This window comes from Dasypus novemcinctus, chromosome 8, assembly GCF_030445035.2.
Source record: "Dasypus novemcinctus isolate mDasNov1 chromosome 8, mDasNov1.1.hap2, whole genome shotgun sequence".
Lineage (NCBI taxonomy): Eukaryota > Metazoa > Chordata > Mammalia > Cingulata > Dasypodidae > Dasypus > Dasypus novemcinctus.
In genome coordinates, this window is record NC_080680.1 from 111540635 (window position 1) to 111560464 (window position 19830).

Below are 19830 nucleotides of genomic sequence, written 5' to 3' on the forward strand. Positions count from 1 at the left end.
AACCCCGGGCCTCCTTGACCCGTGTGGAGCTGGCCCACGTGAAGTGCTGATGTGCGCAAGGAGTGCCCTGCCACGCAGGGGTGTCCCCGCATAGGGGAGTCCCACGCACAAGGAGTGCGCCCTGTAAGGAGAGCCGCCCAGCGCGAAAGAAAGTGCAGCTTGCCCAAGAATGGCGCCGCACACATGGAGAGCTGACACAACAAGGTGACGCAACAAAAAGAAACACAGATTCCCATTCCGCTGACGACAACAAGCGGACAAAAAAGAAGATGCAGCAAATAGATACAGAGAACAGACAAATTGGGGGGGGCGGTGGGGGAGAAGGGGAGAGATAAATAAAGTTTAAAAAAAAGTTAACATTTGGGGAGTCTGATATTTCAGAGAACTGTAGTTAACGCCTAAACCAAAGCCATGTAGCTACTAAAGAGGTATTTGTCCCATTTAAGTGACTTGTCCCAGAGCGATTGTCCCTCGACCTGGGAGCTGCTGAATGCGGAGACAGATTGACCTCTGGTTCCTGTCTGACGCCCTAAACTGGAACAGTGTCAGCGAAGATGTCAAAGGCTCTGACCTCCGCTCAGGGAATCAAAAACGTGTGAGGCTGGTGGCTGGGCTGTCGTGCCATCATCATAAGTCACGTTCTGTTTGGCGCAACCAAAGGATTTGCGTGAAGCCACAGAGTGCAGAAAAGGATTTTAATTGATCAGCAATATTTCTTCTGTAAACTTGGAATCTTTCATTCTGACCTTCAGTGACGACTGAAAAACAACTTGGTCATTATAAAAACATTCAAGCTATGCAATACTATTATTGTCTGTTGACATTTTTATTCCAGTTGTCTTGCTTCCTGGTCATGCTTGCTTATTTTGTTTGCCTTGATTTTTTTTTAATACTCTTTGGAGGAGAGTGCCCTCTGCCCGTCTCCACCATCCCTGTGGTTAGCAGCATGGCCCCCACGCACACTACCTGTCTCTGCCTTGAACTTGGGTTGCCAATGCTAGATCAGCATTAGGTTCAGTCATTGGTGACAATAGTAGTTTGTACAAAATAGAACTTTACCCTCTGTTATGAGTTGAATTGTGTCCCTCAAAAAGCTATCTCCAAGTCCTCATCCCAAACACCTCCAGACATGCCCTTATAGGAAATAGGCTCATTGCAGATGGACTTGGCTAAATTAAGATGTCACGCTGGAGTAGAGGGGGCCGTAATCCAATGTGACTGATGTCCTCAGAAGAGAAGAGCACACCCAGACTGGGGGGAGAAAGTTACATGAAGGTGGAGGAGACAGACTGGAGCGCTACGTCCGCAAGCCAAGCCTGAAGGAGCAGGAAGGATCGCCAGCACCGTGAGCTGGGGGGGCAAGGAAGGGTCTCCCCTTCAGGTTCAAGGGAGCACGGCCCTGCCGACACCTTGACTTTGGGTTTCTAGACTCTAGAACCGGGAGACGACATTTCTGTTGTTTCAAGCCCCCCCCCCCCCCCCCCCCCGTTTGTGGCACTCTGCTACGACCACCCAAGGTGATTAAGACAGCCTTCTTCTGCCGGCCGCCCCCCCCAGGTCCTTCGACTTGGTGCTCGCCCCTCCGCCACGCAGCCTCTGCCCAAATCCAAGGAGGCTGCTCCAGGCATTGCATTGCAGCCGGGAGGCTGGAAGACAGGCAGGACCCCTTTCCTCGGACACCCGCCGGGCGCCGTACCCTCCGCCTGTGCTTACACCCAGCGGATCAGAACTAGCCACGGGGCCGCGCCTACTGCGAGGGAGCGGGGAAAGGTGCTTTAATTCCAACAAGTGTTCACTGCCAGGCTGAAAGGCAGCGGGCCCATTTCTGAGAAAGCAGGGAAGAATGGGTTCCAGCGACAATGGCTCAACTTTGAGCCGCTGTCTTCCCCCTCATGGAAGCCACTCCCCCGCTGCTCAAGGGAGACTCCCCACTCCCACCCTGTTGCAGCCGGGCCCTGACGCCGAGGCTAACGCTGGGGCCAAGTGGTGGGTGGGCTTCTCCGTCAGCCCCGGGTGCCTTCCTGTGGGCTGATGAGCTGTAAGCCTCCCAGGACAGCCTTTCAACAGGAGTGAAGTCGAAACAGGAAAAGAGCCACAGAAAGCTCCCACGGGAGGGCAGTCGCTGCTCCGTGGCGCTCATCAGAGCCGTCTGGACGGAAGGGGAGGGCGCCCCTCCTCGGGCGAGCCCCTCAGGCAGACCCCTGGGCCTCAGCGCTGCTCCCAGGAGGGGCTCCTGGTCCGTGCACCCCCTCGGCCTCATCGAGGCAGGTCTGCAGAGGGTGATCTTGGTGACAGCCCAGCTTTTACTTACAGCCCCTCTGAGTCCTCAGGGGTGCTTCCACGGTTCTTGCAGACCAGGTTGTGGTTTCTTTGCCGATAGAATCCCACCACAGGTCCCCAGCCAGAGATCCGGGGTAGACCCTGGGGGGTTTCCTTACTCTCCTCGGCTAGGCTCGTGCTTCTTTCTCATTTTAAAAGTGACTGCCTTGAGACCACACAAAAGAGAGACTCGGGTGCAAAGGCAGCCCCCGTCATCTGATTTCTGGAGCTACCCGGCCTGCATTTTCTGGCAGAGAAGTCTTGAAAACAGTATGTCGTGCAGAGCAGGTGAAGCTCAGTGGTTGAGCACCTGCTTTACACGTATGAGGTCCCAGGTTCAATCCCTGATACCTCCTAAAAAATAAAAAGTAAGGAAACGGCTTGTTGTCCCAGTCTTGCCTCCTGCTAAGGCTGCCACTTCAGGGCCACTGCCCTGAACAGCTGCTGTTTGGAGAACAGAAGAATTTTGCATTTTTAAACCCTCCCAAGACTTCAATCAACTTCAAGTGCAGGCTGCAGACAAGACCTCCCTTAGCAAAGCTGGATTCCCTCTCTGCTTACAGCCTGCCTGGTGTAGTTCAAATTCATCTCACTTTTATAGGACCGTGTGAAAAGCAGTAGTAGCAGTCATACTCCTTGTATGTCTCCTACCATTTCCACCCTTGCTGGGGCCTCAGTCAGCGTGTGGCCCATCCCCCAAGGTCCTGCAGATGACAAACTCATAAAATGTTTAGCCCTTATATAAAAGGACAATGGCTGTGTCCTCACCATCTTCTGGCCTAGCAATTCCACTAAGCCAAGGCCACAATTTAGATGTTGTTTGCAGCACCCCGTTTTCAGGTCTCACATTCTGAGTTAGAAAACCAAAGTCAAGGCAGCTTGAACAAAATTTAAGTGTCAGTGTCCCTGAGCACGGGGCACAGTGTAGGCTGCTGACACCACTGAGGTTAGGCCGTGGCCCTCCAGCCCTGGACACGGGCTAGCTGGCCCTGCAGCAGCCACCCACACCGAAATGAAGCTACATAGTCCCTTGCATCTCCTAGCTCTGATCCAAAGTCTGGGCCAGATGCTTCTCATTGGCAGAGCTTCAATCATGTGCCCACATCTAGCTGCCAGGAAGGCGGGAAAGCCAGCACTGGCATTTCAGCACCTGTGATAGGAAATGTGAGAGGTATCTCCAAATGTAGAAGCTGGGTGATCAAAGACAAATGACCAGGGAACAGATGTGGCTCAAGCAGTTGAGCACCCACCTCCCACACGGGAGGCCCCATGTTCAGTTCCCAGTGCCTCCTGAAAGAAACAAAGACAACAAGCAAAACAAAAACTAACTCAGGAAAGCGAATGTGGCTCAGTGGTTGAGCACCAACTTCCCACATACAAGGACCTGGGTTCAATCCCCGACCCCTGCACCTAAAAAAAAAAAAATCCATATAATCCACTCCTGTTGCTATCCAGTATCCTTCTGATACTTATACATAACTGTGCTCCCACCTGACAGAGACCAACATCCCATGCACCCCTTCCCCAAAAGGGATCCACCAAAACTCTCATCACTTAAATCTGGAAGAAAATCCATGACCTCTGGCTGTCGGTTCCTTTTCCATTTGATCATGATCCCATCTCATCATCCAATAATCTATGGACTAAATTCTATGGGATAACTATCAGCAGGCCCTTTAAAACAGTGGACAGAAACAAGAAGAAAATGAGATAAAATACTTTAAAATATGTATGACACAGCAAGGAAAAGAAAATGCCATAGGACAACCTGGTGCTAAGAGGCACTGCCCAAAAGAGGGTGATGTCTCTTTTCTGTCCAGAGTGAGTGACTTGGACCTAGGCCTTTGGGGCTCCAGCACAGAATGTATCTTAGCACTTAGATTTCATCCAGACCGGGGACAGGGTTTTGATTGCAGTGAGAGACCTACCTGGCAAACTCAGGAGAGATGTAAATGAGAACAGGCTTGATAGTAATTGAAGCTGGTCAGTCAAGTTTCTAAAGAAAAGCCACACTATTTATAAAACAAGCACAAAAACCCAGTAACTTAAAACAAACAGCTGGGAAATGCCTAGAAGATGAATTCCTAAATAAGTATTAAAATGATAGTCCTTCTGTAGTCCCTCATTTCCTTTTTGTTTTTTAAGATTTATTTTATTTACTTATCCCACCACCACCACCCCACCCCGCCTCCTTGTTTGCATTCACTGTCTCCTCTCTGTTTATCTTCTTTTTTTAGGAGGCGCTGGAAACTAAGCCTGGGGCCTCTCATGTAGAAGGGAGGCACCCAATCACTTGAGTGACCTCTGCTCCCCGCTTGTTGTGTCTCATTGTGTTTCCTCACTGTGTCTCTTCGTTGTGTCAGCTTGTTGCATTAGCTTATTACACCAGCCTGTCACGTCAGCTTGCTGTCTTTTTTTTTTAAGATTCATTTTTAATTTATTTCTCTCCCTTTCCCCCCTTACCCCCCCCCCCCCGCCAGTTGTCTGCTCTCTGTGTCCATTCACTGTGTGTTCTTCTGTGACCGCTTCTATACTTATCAGTGGCACCAGGAATCTGTGTTTCTTTTTGTTGCGTCATCTTGTTGTGTCAGCTCTCCGTGTGTGCGGCTCCATTCTTGGGCAGGCTGCACTTTCTTTTGTGCTGGGCAGCTCTCCTTATGGGGTGCACTCCTTGAGCGTGGGCTCCCCTACGCAGGGCACACCCCTGCATGGCACGGCACTCCTTGCGCACATCAGCACTGCGCATGGGCCAGCTCCACACAGGTCAAGGAGGCCCGGGATTTGAACCGTGGACCTCCCATGTGGTAGGCAGACGCCCTATCCATTGGGCCAAGTCACTTCCCAGCTTGCAATCTTGCTTGTCTTTTTTCAGAGGCACCGAGAACCGAACCTGGGACCTCCCATGCAGTGGGCGGGTGCCCAGCTGCTTGACCCACATCTCTTTCCCCGTAGTCCCTCATTTCTTGCATCAAATCTGGGTTGTCTTTGGTTACAAAGAGATGATAGGAATTGAGTTTTGCCTTGTGTAGGCTTTGTCCAGAAGTACAGGATTGTGAGGGAACCAAGAGCTGACTATTTACCTCCAGGCATGCATACCTCCAACCTCCTTATTTTTATCTTTCACTGTTTGAGTAAAATTGGTCTCTGGTGAGCCCTCCTCTACAAGTGTATATTCCTTCTTTCCACACCCTTCTTCATTCACCTCAGGAAAAGCTCTGTCTTCTTTCTTCATACCATCAAGAACCAGAAATGGTGTTCATAGCAGGATTGCTCAGAATAGCTAAATAGTAGAATCAAGCCAAATGCCCATCAACTGAAGAATGGATGAACAAAAAGTGGCATATCCAGAGAGTGGGTTATTATTTGGCCATAAAAATGAACAAAGGACTGAGACAGGCTACAACGTGGATGAACCCTTATAAACATGCCAATGGAAAGAAGGCAGACATAAGGGGTCACGTATTGTATGATTCCATTTATAGGACATGTCCCTATTACGCAAATCCAGAGAGTGCAGATTGGTGGTTTAGGGAATTGGGGGAGAGTGATGGGAGACTGGGGGGTGACAGCTAATGGGTACAGGGTATCTTTGGGGCATAATGAAAATGTTCTGGAATTAGTAGTCATGGTTGCACAACATTATAAATATTCTAAAAACCACTGAACTGTACATTTTAAAATAGCAAATATTGTGTGAATTTAATTGAAAAAAAAAATGATGTTAGAGAAAGAGAGAATAGCAAAAAGTCTGGAAAAACATATGCCAAGTCGTTAGGAGTGACTGTCTTCAAGGATAGGATTGTAGGGCGATTTCCTTTCCTTCTTTTTTTAATGTAATTTTTTATTAAAGAAATTGTAAGTTTACGGAAAAATCATGCAGAAAATACAGAGTTCCATATTACTCGTACACGCACCCCATTATTAACACATTGCATTAGTGTGGTGCATTTGTTACATTGATGAAAGAATATATTATAATTGTGCTATTAACTATAGTCCATAGTTTACATTAGGGCTCACTGTGTTAGACAGTCCTATGGTGCTTTCTCTTATTTTATTCTAGTAGCATAAACACAACCTACAATTTCCCTCTTTTAAGCACATTCAAGTACATACTGTGGTGCTCCTTTTGTCAGAAGTCTTTTTTTTTCTTTTTTTTTTTTAAGATTTATTTATTTTTTTATTTAATTCCCCCCCCCCCCCTCCCCTGGTTGTCGGTTCTCTGTGTCTATTTGCTGCGTCTTGTTTCTTTGTCCGCTTCTGTTGTCGTCAGCGGCACGGGAAGTGTGGGCGGCGCCATTCCTGGGCAGGCTGCACTTTCTTTCACGCTGGGCGGCTCTCCTTACGGGCGCACTCCTTGTGCGTGGGGCTCGCCTATGCAGGGGACACCTCTGCATGGCAGGGCACTCCTTGCACACATCGGCACTGTGCATGGGCCAGCTGCACATGGGTCAAGGAGGCCTGGGGTTTGAACCACGGACCTCCCATGTGGTAGGCAGACGCCCTAACCACTGGGCCAAGTCCATTTCCCTATCAGAAGTCTTTTGATTACAGGTGACAGGAACCCAACTCAGGCTAGTTTAAGCCAAAAGTGGGGGCTCATGGGCAGGATGCTATGGTGGCAGAATGGAAGGAAAACTGCAGGAATATTTATTCAGAACTTGAATATTTATGTTCTTTAACCCAACTTTTTCTTCTAGTTATTGATTCTAAGGAAAAAACAGAATTTGGGAAAATGATTTATATACAGGAATATTTGTTGCATAGGTTTCTAAAATAAGGACAGATTGGAAATGACTTAAGGGTCCAATAATCAGGATGTGGGCCAAATAAATTGTGGTATGGCCAGATAGTGGATTATTAGGCAACCATGAAAATGACCTTTGTAAAGAATATGTAAGTAAGATTTTAAAAATGCTTGTGATGGGATGTTCAGTGTAAAAGCCCAGACACAAAACTTACAGAGTGTGGTCTCCATTGTGTGTATGTATGTAAAAGGGGCTCGGAAGTTTACACCCCTATATTAACAGTGAAATATCCCTATGTTTATGAATTATGGGTAATTTTAGTTTTTTTCCACAAATACCAAGTATGTTTTATAATTACAAAAATTCATTTTTAGAAAGGCTCTCCTAATTTTAACTAGTCACAGATTACCTTATAGTACAACCTCAGTGGCAGTCAGTATGCCAAAAATTTTCATCAAAGATGCACATTCCTTTGATCCCGCAGTTCAGCCTTTAGAAGCGTATTCCTCATGTGTGTGAAACGGCCTGTGTATCTGATTATTCACTGCAGCATTGTTTGTAATGCCAGAAGGTGGGAAACAACTTGAATACCCATAGAGATCTGGTTAAATAAATGATGACACAGATGTACAATGGAAAATTCTGCAGCCGTCAACAAGAATAAGGAAGTTCTTTACAAACCATTATAGAAGCCTCTTCAAGCTCGAGTGCTGATTGGAAACAGCAAGGTACAGAACAATGTGCAGAGAAAGCCTCCAACTGTGTAAAAAGGGGGGGAAAGAATATGTAGATAGACATCTGTATAATTGTATCTATATACCCTTGTGTTAGTTCAGATCATGCCCCCCCCCCCAAAGGCATGGGCATATCTTAATCTCCATTCCTGTGCCTGTGAACCCATTAGTAAACAGCACTTTTGAAGGTGTCATTATCAGATAAGGTGGCCAAATGGAATCAGGGTGGGTCTTGTTTCCTAGGACCGAAGGCCTCATAATGAGAGGAAATTGGAATGCAGTCAGAAGTAGACGCCAGAAGTCAGGGGAAGCCAGAGAGGAGAGAGCGATCACCATGTGACAGGGTGACTCCACTGACCCTGGGAGAAAGCTTGGCCTTGCCAAAATGTTGATCATGGGCCTCTATCCTTCAAAACCGTGAGATAGGGAAGTGGATGTGGCTCAAGTGATTGAGCTCCTGCATACCACACGGGAGGCCCCTAGTTCAGTTCCCAGTGCCTCCTACAGACAGAAAGCTGGTGTGGCAAACTGATGCAACAAGAGACACAAGAAGAAAGGCATAATGAGAGACACAACAGAGCAGGAAGTGGAGGTTCCCGGTGCCTCCTGAAGAGGACGAGCAAGACAGCAAGCTGACGCAACAAGATGACACAACAGGAGACACAACAAAGTAGGAAATGGAGGTGGCTCAAGTGATTAGGTGCCTCCCTCCCATATCGGAGGTCCCGGGTTCGGTTCCTGGTGCTTCCTAAAGAAACAAGGAAGATGAACTGACACAGCATGTGCAAACAATAAGGGAGTAGGGAGAAATAAATTTTTAAAAATCTTAAAAAAAGTGAGACAATAAACACTTGTTGTTTAAGCCAACTCATTGTGTGTTTTTGCCATAGCAGACTTAGGAAACGAAGATGCCTTCTTCTATATGCATAAAATAACTGGAAGATTACACAAGACACAGTATATTTGTTTTCCCCCTCACATCTCTGGCTTCATGGGCTCCCTTTATTTCCAATGTCTGTATTACTTCTTTCTTAGAATTTCCATGTGGTTTTTCTCAAATCTGCCTGTTCTCTTCTTACTGCTCTGCTCTTTCCTTGAGGCTTAAAGTATCTTTTCTTTCCTTTATCTCATCAAAAAAGTTTAAACCTGCTTAACAGTCTCTTTCAGATTGTTTCATTATCTGTTGTTCTTGGGTTACAAAGTCTGTTTGTTGCAGGTGCTGACAGCGTGTGATTTATTTCCTGCCCTGGCTTTGTAAATGAATTGCAAGCTCAGATGCATCACGTATTTCTGTGGCACCCTGTGACTCCTGACTGTGGGGTGTCCCTACCCGTGGTCTCATAGACCCTCAGGACCCTCAGGTTTTACCGGTTCCGGACAAGTCTAGTGTTTTGAAGAATTTGTATTTGTAAACACTCTACACACGCCTAGCAAGCCCCCTCTTATTGCCCTGTCCCCATCCCCTCATAACTGCTTCTCTGCTTTGCGTCTTTGTGAATTTGCTATTTCTAGCTATTCCATGTAAGTGACATCATGCATATGTGGCCTTTTATGTCTGGCTTATTTCACGCAGCATGTTTTCAGTTTCATCAAGGTAGCAGCATGCTTCAGAACTCCTTTCCTTCTTATCTCCACTTGGAATCCCCGTACCATACAGGTGATATGAACTTGGACCCCACATCTGCACGTTCCCAGTGCCAGCAGGTGGAGTTTCTCTGGTCCTGGTTCCAAGGCCAAGCAGCCCTTTTCATCTTCCTCCCTGCAACACAGAAGGTATGAAGTCTCCAGCCTGACCACCAGGTTTTGGCAAGCCATGATGAGCTCTGTGACATCATCGCTGCAGCACATACCATAGACAGGAAATATCCATGAGTTCTGGACTACAACGTTAGCTGAAGAGAGAATGGGCTCAGAAGCTTCAGGATGAGTTGGGGAGAAGATAGCAGAGAGCGTCTGGGGAAACAGATGTGACTTTAGCGATTAGGCTCCTGTTTACCATATGGGAGGTCCAGGGTTCAACTCCCGGGGTCTCCTGGTGAAAGGCAAGCTGGCCCAAGCAGAGAGCTGGCCCATGCAGAGAGCTGGCACAACAAGATGACACAACAGAAAGAGACACAGAGCAGAGACAATAAGAGATGCAGCAGACCAGGGTGCTGAGGTGGCACAAGAGACTGAGCGCCTCTCTCCCACTCCGGAAGGTCCGAGGATTGGTTCCCCGTGCCGCCTAAAGAGAAGACAAGCAGACACAGAAGAACACACAGAGAATAGACAGCAAGCGCAAAACGACAAGGTGGGGGGATAAATAAATGTTTAAAAAAAAAAAGAGGGAAACAGACGTGGCCCAGTGGTTAGGGCGTCCGTCTACCACATGGGAGGTCTGCGGTTCAAACCCCAGGCCTCCTTGACCCGTGTGGAGCTGGCCCATGCGCAGTGCTGATGCGCGCAAGGAGTGCCGCGCCAGGCAGGGGTGTCCCCCGCGTAGGGGAGCTCCGCACGCAAGGAGTGTGCCCCATAAGGAGAGCTGCCCAGCGCAAAAGAAAGTGCAGCCTGGGAAGCAGACTTCGCCCAGTGGTTAGGGCATCCATCTACCACATGGGAGTTCCATGGTTCAAACCCCAGGCCTCCTTGACCCGTGTGGAGCTGGCCCATGCCCAGTGCTGATGCATGCAAGGAGTGCTGTGCCACACAGGGGTGTCCCCGCGTAGGGGAGCCCCACCGCCCTGTAAGGAGAGCCGCCCAGCGCAAAAGAAAGTGCAGCCTGCCCAAGAATGGTGCCGCACACATGGAGAGCTGACACAACAAGATGACGCAACGAAAAGAAACACAGATTCCCATACCGCTGACAACAACAGAAGCAAAGAAGAACGCGCAGCAAATAGACACAGAGGACAGACAACCGGGGTGGGGAGGGAGGAAGGGGAGAGAAATAAATAAAATAAATAAATCTTAAAAAAAAAAAAAAGTAAATGACACAATCCTGCTGAAAAACTCAATCATCTCTATATTGAAATAGATTGGGAAGAAATATACCAAAATGCTAACTGAGCTGGTTTGTTTTGGGTTGAATTTTTTTTTTTTCTGCTTTTCTATATTGTCAATATTGTCTATCCCTCCTTTTTTTTTTTTTAGGAGATACTGGGGATTGAACCCAGGAAGCAGGTGCTCAAACCACTGACCTACACCCACTCCTCTATTCCTCTTTAAAAAGAAAAAATATTAATAGATTTTATTTTTTAGAGCAGTTTTAGATTCACAGAAAAATTGTACAGAAGGTAGAGCCCATGTACCTCCTCCCCCACCCTGAACCCAATTTCCCCTGTTAACATTTCACATCAGCGTGGTACATTTGTTACAATTGATGAGCCAATGTTGATGTGTTATAAAGTTCACAATTTGCATTGAGTCTCTCACTTTGGGTTGTACAGTACTATGGATTTTTATAAATGCATAATGTTATGTATCTACCATTACAGTATCACGCACAATAGTTTCACTGTCCTTGTTTTCTATTCCTTTTATCTTGGGGGGAAAAAATCAAAGGCCAGGTTTTAAAGCAGCTAGCAGGGGGTTGCTAAGGTGACAGCAGAGGATCATTTCTCCTGTCAAATAAAGGCAGCTGTAGGGAGGGGCTGAACTCCAAGGCCTGCGCTTGGAGGTAGAGCCCCAGCTCCGTATTTGCTGGACCATCCATGGAAGTAGTCCATTCTCTGACCTTCATTTTCCTTTCTCATCTTCAGTGGAGACTTGTTCATCAATTCACTCATTCCACACCTGTTTACTGATCATGTGCTCGGTATTCAGCACTGGAGCTACCACAAAGAACCAGACAGACATAGACTTGAAACTCATATTCTAAGGCAGTGCTATCTGATGGAACGTTCTGGAAACGTTCTGTTTCTGTGCTATCCATATGGTAGCCACTAGCCACATGGGGCTGTTGAGTACTTGAAATGTGTGACTGAGGATCTGAATTTTTTATTTTACATAATTGTAATTAAATTTTAAAGAGCTGCATGAGGCTAGTGGCTATTTGCGCTGGACGGCGTCCTCTAAGGACTTACCGTAGCGGATGATGCCTCTTGCCCTATCTCACACAGTCTGTGTGAGGATCAAGGCAATGTCGAAACGGAACTGTGGACCCCTCTTCAGCTGCGAGAATGTTGCTTGCCTCCCTCAGACAGAACAAGCTGCAGGGAGAAACAGCTGTGGAGACTTGTAAGGCCTGGAGGCGGGAGGAGTGAGAACGTGGAGGTGGAAGGAAGCATTCAAAGTGGCAGGACACAAAAGCTGTGGTGACTAAGCCTTGGCACGTGGTCCAGGAGCACCTGCCCCACGGGCTTTGCGCAAGCTGAGCTCTCCCTGCGGAGTACAACATCTACGGTGGAGTACAAGAGGTAACTAAAATCAGGCCCCGGGCACCCGATGCTTGCTAGCTCCTTCTGCTCTGCAGGCTGCCCTCTTTACCTGCCGCCTTCTGCCCCATCTGTTTCCCTCCCGTGAACTGTCTTCTCCACTGATAACTGGAGCTCCGGCTCCCTCGACAGTGGGCAAGGCCAGCCCACACAGCTTCATTCCACACATGCCCACTCTTGTCTCTGCCTCCTGGAACCCTTCACTCCAAATCAAGCTGGTTTTTTCCTTAGCCAAGAACATGGGCAGCAGCCCTCCCTTCCTATTTTGCCTTCCATGGCTCTCTGACTTTTTCTCTGCCCCAGTCACCTGGGTTTTCAGGGGCTCCATGCCCTCTGAAGCCATCCTTGGAAATATACTAGACTCCTCACTCATAGCACCCATGCCTCTCGCTAGCCCTGCTAAATGGGAGTCCCTAGGGCAATGAACCTCTTCCCCATTCCTCCTCTCCACAACCACAGCTGATTGGACCAGGCCCAAAGTTCTTGGACCAAAGTCAGCCAATCTATAGGTTTGTCAGAACCTATGAGGTGGCCTGGTTTGGAAAAGATAAGCTGAGCCTATCAGATTTTCTCTTGTGGGAATTTGTACTGAAATACATAGAGAATGAGAGGGTTAGCAGTGGAGATAAAGTTGAAAAGAAGTCTTGAGATGACATCAGGACTATCAAAAAACATGGAAAGCTGGGCTTACAAAGTAGACATACAGAGAGCATGCGGAAGCATGGAGATCCTAAAGCTACTGATGGCAATCAGGTTCTAGTTCCTGAAGACACTTGAGAAATTTCTTGTGAAGGAACTTGTCATATATCTTAGATTGATTTTCCTGGAAATGGGCTCTGAGATGGAAAATTGGGAGAAGACTTATTGGGGATTGCTCTTCAAAAACATAAGGAGGTGAGGAAGGATGGAGAAGAGGGTTGAAATGCAGTGGCACGTGAGCGTTGGCTGATCCTTCAGGGAACTCTGCAGCTCTTCAGAATTGACCCAAACATTGAAGCAAGGAGCTGGGTTTCTTTATGCATAAATTAGGTAATCATTGACCATGAACCACCTGTGAGAGGGGGTATACCCTTGGGGCCAGCAGTTCCCTGCAGCTGAAGATAATACATTGAAGTACACAGCTCTGAACCATCAGCAGCCACCATTTGCAGCATCTGGGGTACTAGTGTGAGGGCACTGAAGCTGGGACCTGGGTAGAGCCCAGGCCCCACATCTTGTGACACATTCACAAAACATACACAGTGCACCCTTTCCTCCAACTCAGAGTTGCTCAAGGGCAGAGATTATGTCCTATGGTGTTTCTCACCTCCAGCCTCACACCTGTCGCAGGATACTGTTAGCTTTGGATTCAACAGATGTGCAATTGAGCATCTAAACTGCACCAGGCTTTGTGCTAGGCACATTACATGGATTATCTCACAGAATATTCAAAATGGTTTTCTAAAATGCAAATATTTTGTAAAGTACAAAATTTTATCCCCGTTTTCCAGGTGAAGAAATTGAATCTTAGAAAGCAACCTGCCCAATTAGCCAACAAGTAAGGACAAAACTATAATTTGGATTTGATTCAGGGCTCTTTCCATTATACCATGTATGACCAAGATCACTAGTAGCCTACCCAATATCCATTCTATTCTTCCGTGCTGATGGAACCCTGATTTTATTTCAAGCTGACTCATGCTCAGCTAAAATACCACGTTTCCTAGCTTTCCTTGTGCTTAGAGAGTGACCATTGAGACTTAAGTGAAATTCTTGGGGTTGGGCATTGACTAGACTTAAAGATTCACTCTTTGCCCTTCCCCATTCCTCCTGCCTGAAAGTTGCTGTGATGTTTGAAACTGCAGTAACCATCTTGGGACCATGAGACAATCATCGGGATGGAAGCCACACTCTCAGGTTGACAAAGCAGAAAGCTGAAAGAAGACTGAGACATTGGAGTTTCCTTACTAGTCTTAGAAGGCCTACCTCTATATGTTAGGCCCTTGTTAATTTAGAATCTACAATTCCTTATAGAATAGAGTATTTATTATTTTGTTGTCTTGTAGATACAATCCAATATTGCATCTATGGTCCATGGAAATGGTATGCCAGAAATAGATTTTGCCATAGTTGGAATTTCTCATAAGCAAATAAGTTATTTTTTCTTAAATATTAGAATGCTTAGTTCCCATACTAACATATTCAGATTGAAGTAATAGTAGTAATACCTACTTTTATCTTGCTATTAGTGGTATGCATCTTTTCTAATTTGTCAACATAACAGTTGTGTGAAATAGACAGGGAAGTACTGCTATTTCCAATTTACTAATGAGAAAAACTGAGCTTCTGAGAAATCCAGTCACAGACGCCTCATATCATTCTCATACTGGGTATTTTTCAGTCCTTTCCTAATCCCTACAGAAGAGAATCCAAATTTCTTAGAAGTTTAGGGGAAGTGGATGTGGCTCAAGCGATTGAGCTGCCATCTAGCACATAGGATGTCCCTGGCTCATTTCCCAGTGCCTCCTAAAGAAGACAGCAAGCTGGCGCAATGAGCAGGCACACCAAATTGACGCAACATAATAATGCAACAAGAGGCACAAGAAGAAAAAACATGAGAGACTCAACAAAATGGGGAACAGAGGTGTCTCAAGCGATTAGGTGCCTCCCTCCCACATCAGTGGCCCAGTTTGGTTCCCGGTGCCTCCTAAAAGAAACAAGGAAGAAGAACATACACAGCAAGGGCAAACAACAAGGGGGTGGGGAGAAATAAATAAATAATTTTAGAAGAGAGTCTAGGCCTTTAAAAATCAGATCCCAACCTACCTCTTCTACTTTCTTTTCCATCCTCCCCACATGAACCTTATCAAATAGTACTGCAATAGGAGAAAATGTTGGAGAAAAAGTTGGAGAAAATGTGACTAGCCATGAGTTTTATCCTGGCTTACTTCCAAAATAGGAGATGGGAGACAACTAGAGTGCAGATAGTTTATTTGGGAGTTGACCTCAGGAAATAAGAATGAGGTACACGAGAAAGTGAAACAGGGAAATAGGAAAAACTAAATAAAGAGTATGTTCTGTTGCTAGTCACCACTGGGGCCACCGGGACTCAATCCTGCCAGGGCCCTCTGAAGAGCACACAGAATCCTCAAAAGTGCCCACTCTAAATTCAACAGGATCAGCTAAATTCATTAGCTCCCACCCCCCACTGTTTGACTGTTGTTGCAGGGGGCCTTCTGGCCTGCACATGTGGACATGCCGAACTAGCTGCCACCAGCATCCCACATGACAGCCCTGGAGAAGTCTTGGGGTAGAAAAATGAAAGGTGTGAGGCTCACCCTTAAAGTGAGTTGCTATCCAGCCCAAGTGATCGAAAGCCTGCATGGGGGGTATATTGGAGTTCTCTGTATTGTTCTGTATTATTTTTGTAACTTTCCTTTTAGTTTGATGTTATTTCAAAATAAAAAGTTTAAAAAAAAAAAGAAGCCTGCAGAGACTTCTTTTTTTTTTTTTAATTTTTTTTTAATTGACTTTGTAATAATATTACATTAAAAATATATATGTGAGGTCCCATTCAACCCCATCCCCCCCCCCCCTCCCCCCCCCCAACAACACTCGTTCCCATCATCATGACACATCCATTGGATTTGGTAAGTACATCTTTGGGCACCTCTGCACCTCATATACATTGGTTCACATCATAGCCCATACTCTCCTCCATTCCATCCAGTGGGCCCTGTGAGGATTTACAATGTCCGGTGATTGCCTAGTACCATCCAGGGCAGCTCCATGTCCCAAAGACGCCTCCACCTCTCATCTCTTCCTGCCTTTCCCCATACCCTTCGTCCACTATGTCCACTTTTCCCATTCCAATGCCACCTCTTCTATGTGGACATTGGATTGGTTGTGTCCATTGCACCTCTATGTCAAGAGGAGGGTCAGATTCCACCTGGATGCTGGATGCAATCCTCCCATTTTCAGTTGTAATCACTCTAGGCTCCATGGTGTGGTGGTTGTCCTTCTTCAACTCCATCTTAGCTGAGTGTGGTAAGTCCAATAAATCAGATTGTAGGTGCTGGAGTCTGTTGAGGCTCAGGATCTGGCTATCACATTGTCAGTCCAGAGATTCAAATCCCCTAAATATATCTTAAACCCCAACATTAACTGCACCTCCAGCACATTGGCATGAAAGTCTTATGAAGGGAGATCCCATCTGAGTCCAGATTCATCACACATAAACACCATTTCCAAAGAGGGGCCATCTGCCCTGGTAGTTAACCCCATCGGCCATGACCATAACTCCCGTGGGTCTCTTTAGCCCTCAAAGGAACCAATATCTGGGGGTTGTATCTGCTTTATCTGTCTCTCTGACTCTGCTCAGTTGTGCATGAGGGCAAACCTTCTGCCAGCCTCCAGACTCTTTTTTAGAAACTCGTAGCCATATAAACTCATTTCTCCTTTCCATTTCCCCCTTACTTTAGGTCAAACAGCATTTTAAAGTCATGGTATTTTATGTAGACATGGATATTCTGCTGATCCGCATTGAACCTTCCGTATAAGGTCATTTTCCAGTTGCATCATCAGTTGGTAGTTGATAGTGGTCCCTCGTTGCCAGGGAGGCTCATCCCCGGGTGTCATGTCCCACGCTGGGGGGAAGGCATTGCATTTACATGCTGAGTTTGGCTTCGAGACTGGCCACATTTGAGTAACATGAAGGCTGACAGGAGGAAATTCCCAGGCACAAAGTTGTTCTAGGCCTTGTTCTTATTTTGGGTTTATCAGCTCACAAGCATAGTCATTAGCATCAGGGGCTCACTGTTGAACCCTCACTCCCTCCCGGTCCCCGCCACTGTACCTGGGAGACTGTTGCTGCTCCCCTAGGGACCACGACAGAGCACCACTGGCCAGGAACCCAGGACCCCCCCTACTGTGGTTTTTAATTGTTGCCACTATGAGTATATCCAAACATTACCATGCACCCTGGACATATGTTCCTACAGAGACTTCTGCTTCCAGTCTGATTAAGTAAGATCCTACCAGATGTCTTACCCTCTAAAAAACAGTTACAAAATTTGGATATGATGCTACAGGGATGCTTCCCTCAAGGCACTGGAGAGGGAACAGAAGTAGGATAATTCTGGTGCAGAGCACACATGCAGGAAGGCTGTACAAAATGACTTCCTATTTTCATAATACCCACTTGACAGTCTAGAATAACCCGATAAATGATAGACTAGGAAAATGGAACACACACTCAAGAGAAAGGAAAATAATTGAGAACAACTCCAAGATAACCCAGATTTTGGAAATCGAAGATAAATATTTTTGATGGCTATTATAACTATTCTCACTGAAGTGAAACAAATAATTTCAATGAATGAAAATAGAAAATCTCACCAGAGCAAGAAAATAAAAATGGAAAAAAAAATGAAATGGAAATTCCAGAAATGAAAAATAAAATATAAAAACTTTATACATTTTAATGGATGGACTTAATAGCCAAATGATCATAGTACAATATGATAGAGCAATAGAAATGATCCAATATGAAGAACAGAGAAAAAATGTTAACATAAATTTTACAAAGAACAGAGATTCAGAAACCTTTTAGATAATATCAAAAGACAATGAATACTCAATCAACTGAGCACCTTCTTCTCATATGGGAGGTCCCAGGTTCAATCCCTTGTGCCTCCTAAAAACAAAAGCAAACAACAAGCAAACAAATGGTCTTTGGTTCAATTCTCAGTATCTCCTAAACAAAACAACAACAAATAAGGTGATGAATATGCAATTGGAGTCCCAGAAAGAGAGAAAAGAAAGAGAATGGGGCCAAAAAACATTTTTAACATAATGGCTAAAAATCTCCCAAATTTGGTTAAAAACATAAGCTTGTAAATTCAGGATGCTCAATGAACATCAAGTTGGATAAACATGAAAGTAACTTATATTCAAAGTGCTTAAAGCCACAGATTTTTTTAAAACTCTGATTTTCATGTTATGGGGCCAATATTACCCTGGTATTAAAACCAGACAAAGATAACACATGCAAAAATAAATAAATAAAACTACAGACTAATCTCCCTCATGAATCTAGATTTTAAAATCTTAATGAAATTTTAATGAATCAAGTACAGTATTTTTAAAAAGGATTATACATAGTGATTATTTTAGTTTCCTGGCTGCTAAATCAAATACTATGCAATGGATTGGCTTTAACAATGGGAATTTATTGGATCACAGTTTTGAGGTTAGGAAAGTCCAAAATCAAAGTACCATTAAAGCAATGCTTTCTCCCAGAAGACAGTGGAATTCTGGGGCTGGCTGCCAGCAGTCCTTGGCTTTCCTGTCACATGACAATGCACTTGGCAGGTTCTCCTTTTCTTTGGTCTCCATCGACTTCCAGATACTGGCTGCTCCCTGTGGCTTTCTCTCTCTACGTAATGCCTCCAGTAATAGGAGAAGACCCATCCTGATGCAGGTGGGCCACACCTTAACTGAGGTAGCCTCATCAAAAGGTCCTATTTGCAAGGATTCACACCCACAGGAATGGATTAATTTTAAGAACATGTTTTTCTGGGGTACATAGCTCCAAGTCACCACAGCGACCCAGTGAAATTTACTTGGCAATGCCAGGTTGGTTTAATACTCAAAAATCAATTTATGTAAAAATCACATTTATAGATTAAGGAGAAAAGCCATATGATCATAGATGTGCACACATAATTTGACAAAATTCAACATCCTTTTGTGATTTAAAAAATATATATCTTCAGCAATCTAGGAAACTATTCAATCTGATTAAGGGCATCTTTGAAACCTACAGTTAACACCACACTCAATAGTTTAAAGGGTCAGTGCTTCCTCCCCAGGACGAGGAAGAAGGCAAAGGTGTTTGTTCTCACGTTTCCATTCATCATTGTACTGGGAATTCTAGCCAATGTAATAAGTCATGAAGTAGAAATAAAATACAATCAGATTGGAAAGGAAGACATAAAATTTATTTTGTTTGCAGATATCATGATTGTCTATGTAGAAAATCCTAACAGATTATAGAATAATAAGAGAATCCAGAAAGATTGAAAGATTCAAGTTCAATATACAAAAAATGATTCCATTTCTATATACTGACAGTGAACAATTAGAAAATGAAATTTAAAAATCAACTCCATTTACAATACACTAAAAACTATCGTAATCAAGTTAGTGAAGTATTGGCATAAAGATAGATACCAAAAATCAGTGGAACAGGGAAGCAGATATAGTTCAGTGGTTGAGCACCTGCTTCCCATGTGCAAGGTCCTGGGTTCAATCCCTGGTACCTCCTATTAAAAAAAAATCAGTGGAACAAAATACAGATTTCAGAAAACTTTTGCTCTTTAAAAGACGTTGTTAAGAAAACTAAAAGACAAACCACAGATGGGAAGAAAATATTTGCAAAACATATATCTGATGAAGGGCTCATATTCAAAAGACATACTGAACTCTTATGACTCAATAATAAGATAAACCAATAAAAATGGGTGAAATATTTGAATAGATATCGCCCAAAAGAAAAGATAGAAATTACTAATAATCACATGAAAAGATGCTCAACATCATTAGTCATTAGAGAAATGTAAATTAAAACTATGTAGC